Source organism: Phoca vitulina, unplaced genomic scaffold (assembly GCF_004348235.1).
Source record: "Phoca vitulina isolate PV1807 unplaced genomic scaffold, GSC_HSeal_1.0 scaffold3, whole genome shotgun sequence".
Taxonomy (NCBI): Eukaryota; Metazoa; Chordata; class Mammalia; order Carnivora; family Phocidae; genus Phoca; species Phoca vitulina.
The window spans coordinates 62,235,476-62,241,290 of NW_022589706.1; the positions used below are offsets into that span (position 1 = coordinate 62,235,476).

Genomic DNA, 5,815 nt, shown 5'->3' on the forward strand with positions numbered 1-5,815 from the left:
GGGTCCAATTACATTGGATCAGATGAATCATCTAACAGATATATTCAGAATGTTCACCCTAAAACAGCAGAATACACATTCTTTTCAGGTACACATGGAGCATTCTCCAGAATAGATCACATATTAGGCCACAAAACAAGTCTCAGCAACTTCAGAAAGATCAAAGTCATACCATACATCTTTTCTGACCACAATGCCATGAAACTAGAAATCAATGATAAGAAAAAATCTGGAAAGAACATGTTACTAAATAACATGTTAGTTAAAGAACATGTTACTAAACAATGAATGTGTCAGCCAAGAAATCAAAGAGGAAATAAAAAAATACATGGAAATAAATGAAAATGAAAATACAAGGTCCAAAATATTTAGGATGCAGCAAAAACTGTTCTTAAAGGGAAGCTTATAGCCATACAGGCCTACCTCAAGAAGCAAGAAAAAAATCTCAAATAAACAATATAACCTTATACCCAAAGGAGGTAGAAAAAGAAAAGCAAAAAAACCCAAAGCCAATAGAAGGAAGGAAATAATAAAGATTAGAACAGAAATACTTGAAATAGAAACAAACAAACAACAATAGAACAGATCAAGAAACCAGGAGCTGGTTCTTTGAAAAGATCAACAAAGTTGGCAAGTGTCTAGCCAGCCTCATGGGAAAAAAAATGAAGACTCAAATAAATAAAATCAGAAATGAAAGAAGAGAAATAATAACTGATACCACAGAAATACAAAGGATTATAAGAGACTATTATGAAAAATTATATGCCAATGAATTGGACAACCTAGAAGAAATGGATAAATTCCTAGAAACATCTAACCTCCCAAACTGAAGCAGGAAGAAATAGAATATTTGATTGGACCAATTACTTGCAATGAAATTGAATCAGTAATCAAGAAACTCCCAAGAAACAAAAGTCCAGGACCACACACTTTAATGGGTGAATTCTACCAAACATTTAAAGAAGAGTTAATACCTACTTTTTTCACACTATTCCAAAAAATAGAAGAGGAAGGAAAACTTACAAACTCATTCTATGAGGCCAGCATTACCATGATACCAAAACCAGATAAAGACATTACAAAAAAGAGAACTACAGGCCAGTATCTCTGATGAACATAAAGGCAAAAATCGTCAGCAAAATATTAGCAAACCATATCCAACAATACATTAAGAAAATCATTCACCATGATCAAGTGGGAATTTTACCTGGATGCAAGGGTGGTTCAGTATTCACAAATCAATCAATGTGATATATCACATCAATACAGAAAGGATAAAAACCATATAATGGTCATTTACGTAGTAATTCATGGGGTGAATAGCTATTAGCAAAGTTTATACTTTATGCAATTATTCATGGTTCATATGCCATGAAAACTGAAATTTAAGCCATGTTTTTCTCTGGGAGGGTAGTGTTATGTAGCTAAATAGTGGTAATTGAAATCTGTGTATATTTGAACTATGCAACATGAGGATTGTCTGTATTTTATATTTATTTATTTTTTAATTTATTTATTCTCATTAAACTTTTGTTTTAATGGTCTCAAGATTCTTTGACAGATTTTTGGTCAAGTTGTTTCCATTAAAAAATACTGATTTTAAAAAGTAATAACTTAAAACTGCCACACACACAAAAAAACAAATGGTCCACAAAACATTCTCCTTTCCTTCTGAAGGTTTTATGATGCATTGTTATCATTAACCAGTCTTTTATTATTAAACTTAAATGGCCAATTGATACAAACAGTTCTGAGACCGTTCTTCCACTACTGATTAAGACTGGGATGGCAGGATTGGGGATAATATTCATTTAGCCTTCTGAGCTTTCTGGGCAGACTTGGTGACCTTGCTAGCTCCAGCTGTCTTCTTGTCCACTGCTTTGATGACACCCCCAGCAACCGTCTGTCTCATGTCAGGAATAGCAAAGCAGTCGAGTGGAGGATAGTCAGAGAAGCTCTCAACACATAGACTTGCTAGGAACCGTATCAATGATGGCAGCATCACCAGATTTCAAGTACTTGGGACCATCTTCCCGCTTTTTTCCAGAACGACGATCTATTTCTTCAGCTCAGCAAACTTGTAAGCAATGTGAGCTGTGTGACAATCCCGCACAGATACATATTCAGCATGATTTGGCCTGGATGGTTCAGGATAATCACCTGAGCTGTGAAGCCAGATGCTTCCATGGGTGGGTCATTTTTGCTGTCACCAGCCACATTGCCACGACGAACATCTTTGACAGATACGTTCTTGACATTGAAGCCCACATTGTCCACAGAAGGAGCCTCACTCAAAGCTTCATGGTGCATTTCAACAGACTTCACTTCAGTTGTAACATTGACTGGAGCAAAGGGGACCACCATACCAGGTTTAAGAACACCAGTCTCCACTCGCCCACAGGGATAGTACCAATACCACCAATTTTGTAGATGTTCTGGAGAGGCAGACACAAGGGCTTGTCAGTTGGATGAGTTGGTGGCAGATTGCAATCCAGAGTTTCAAGCAGTGTGGTTCCACTGGCATTCCCATCTTCATGGGTGACTTTCCATTCCTTGAACTAAGGCATGTTAGCACTTGGCTCCAGCATATTGTCAGCATTCCAACCAGAAATTGGCACAAATTCTACTGTGTCGGGTTGTAGCCAATTTTCTTAATGTAGGTGCTGACTTCCTTTACAATTTCGTCGTATCTCTTCTGGCTGTAGGGTGGCTCAGTGGAATCCATTTTGTTAACACAAACAATTAGTTGTTTTACACCCAGTGTGTAAGCCAGAAGGGCATGCTCATAGGTGTGTCCAGTCTTGGAGATACCTGCTTCAAATTCACCAACACCAGCAGCAGCAATCAGGACAGCACAGTCAGCCTGAGATGTGCCTGGAATCATGTTTTTGATAAAGTCTCTGTGTCTTGGGGCATCAATGATGGTCACATAATTCTTGCTGGTCTTGAATTTCCACAGGGAGATATCAATGGTGATACCATGTTCATGTTCAGCTTTCAGTTTATCCCAGACCCAGGCATACTTGAAGAATCCCTTTCTCATCTCAGGAGCCTCCTTCTCAAATTTTTCGATAGTTCTTTTGTCGATCTCACCACATTTGTAGATCGGATGACCAGTAGTGGTAGACTTGCCTTAATCTACATGTCCAGTGACGATGATGTTGATGTAAGTCTTTTCCTTTCCCATTTTGGTTTAGGTTTAGCGGTGGTTTTCATGACACCTGTGTTCTGGTGGCAAATCCGTTGTGAAAAAGCAGATTGTCTGTATTTTAAAAACAAATGTGAGATAAATACCCGTTTGGAGATTAAGAAAAAAACTTAAAAGAATGAATCATCAATAAACTTGCAGTATAATATGATGATACATAGAAGTTGTTTAAGCAGAATAAAATGATACCAGATGGAAAGCTGGATCTACGTAAAGGAATGAAGAATACCAGAAATGGTAACTACGTTTACCTATGCAGTGTATAACCTATGGAGAAGTAAAACGTTTGATAGTACAAAGGCCAAGAGGGAAGAACTGGAAATATACTATTATAACTTTCTTTTGCTCTATGTTCTGCTGTATAACATCACATGAAGGTAGACTATGTAAATTAAAAATATATACTCTAAACCCTAAAGCAACCATTAAAAAAGACAACAAAAAATATAGCTAATTGAACAAAGAAGAAATAGTGCAATGTCTAAAAGTACACAAATAATCCAAAAGAAGGGGGAAAAAAAAAAGGAACCAGGAACAAAAAAGCAAAATTGCAAATTCAAACCTAAGCATATCAACAATTATATTAGAAGTGAATGGTCTAAATATATATTAAAAGGCAGAGATTGTTAGATTGCATACAAAAGCAAGACCAAACTATATACTGCCTACAAAAAAACCCGCTTTAAAATAAAAACACAAATTGATTAAAAGTAAAAGGATAGAAACATATCCTGTTAGCACTTAAAAAAAGGTTAGAATGGCTACTGGTGTCAGAGAAAGTAGACTTTATAGTAAAGGATATTATGAGAGTTAAACAGAGTCATTTTATTTGATAAAGAAGTTAACTCATGGGGCGCCTGGGTAGCTCAGTCGGTTAAGCATCTGACTTCAGCTCAGGTCATGATCCTGGGGACCTGGGATTGAGCCTCACATCAGGCTCCCTGCTCAGTGGGGAGCCTGCTTCTCCCTCTGCCTCTGTGATCTCTCTTGCTCTAGCTCTCTCTCAAATAAATAAATAAATAAAATCTTAAAAAAAAAAGTTAACTCATCAAAAAGACAGAACAATTCCAAACATATATGAGCCTAATAAAATAGCTTCAAACTACATGAAACAAAACCAAAAAGAACTGCAAGAAAAACATAGAAATCCATAGTTACAGTCACAGATTTTAACACTTTTCTCTTAATAATGATTAAAACAAGGCTGTATTGGTCAGTGTGATCTTCTTTACTCAATCTACTGTTTCAAATGTTAATTTCTCTCAGTAACACACTCATAGATGTACCCAGAAATAATATTCTACCAGCTATCTGGGTGTAACTCAGCCCACTAAAGTTGAAACACAGAATTCACCAATTAGAAAGACCAAGTGGAAATCAATGAAACAGAAAATAGAAAAACGATAGACAATGGAAGCAAGGGATTTTTTTTGGAGAAGGTAAATAAAATTGATAACCCTCTAGCCAGAATGATAAGGAAAACAATGAGAGAAGGCACAAATTGCCAAGATTAGGAATGAAAAAGATGATATTACTGCAGAAACTACAGATGTTAAAAGGATAACAGTATTCATAATATTATGAACAACTTTTTCCAACAGATTGAACAACTTAAATGAAATGGGCAACTTCCTTGAAAGACATAGGTTGCCAAACTTCACTCAAGATGAAACAGAATATCTGAATAACTGTACCTGTTAAAGAAATTGAATTTCTAAGAAACAAGCAAAAAACTTCTGCCAGGGGCACCTGGGTGGCTCAGTCGGTTAAGCGTCTGCCTTCAGCTGTCTGCCTTCAGCTCAGGTCATGATCCCAGGGTCCTGGGATGGAGTCCCGCATCCGGCTCCCTGCTCAGCTGGGAGTCTGCTTCTCCCTCTCCCTCTGCGCCCCACCTCCCAGCTCGCCTGCTCGTGCTCTCTCTCTCTCTCACTCTGCTCTCTCTCTCAAATAAATAAATAAAATCTTAAAAACAAAACAAAAACTTCTGCCACAGAAAACTCCAGTCCCAGACGACTTCTCTAGTGAATTCTTCCAAACATTTAAGGAATAAATAATATCAATTATACAAAATTGAACAAGAGGAAGTACTTTCTAATTCATTATGTGAGTCCAGCATTTTTCTGATATTAAAACCAGACAGAGAGGTATTATAAACAAAACTATGGGCCAATATCCTCATGAAAGTAAATGCAAAAATTCTTAACAAAATTTTAGCAAATTGCATGAAATGATAACACATAATGATCAAGTGGAACTTATTCCAGGAATGTAAGGGGGGAATGACATTTGAAAATCATTTAATGGAATTTGCCATATTAACAAATGATTTAAGAAAAACCCATGTGATCATCTCAATAGATTCAGAAAAAGCATTAGATGGAATCTAACATTTATTCCTGTTAAAATTTTCCCAGCAAACTAGTGATACAAGGATGTTTCCTCAACCTGAAAAAGGCACCTGTGAAAAACCTGTAGCTGAACTCATACATAATGGTGAAAGACTAAATGCTTTTACCCTGTAATCAAGAATAAGACAGGATGTTCACTTTTTCCACTTCTATTTATATTATAGTAGGGGTTCTAGCCATTGTAGTCAGGTAAGAAAAA

The 5,815-nt window shown here is 36.6% G+C and overlaps 1 pseudogene; it reads right to left on the reverse strand.

Moving 5' to 3' along the window:
- Nucleotides 1-1,663: 1,663 nt before the first annotated feature.
- On the reverse strand, nt 1,664-3,187 carry LOC116628321 (annotated as a pseudogene).
- Between the last annotated feature and the right edge of the window lie 2,628 nt (nt 3,188-5,815).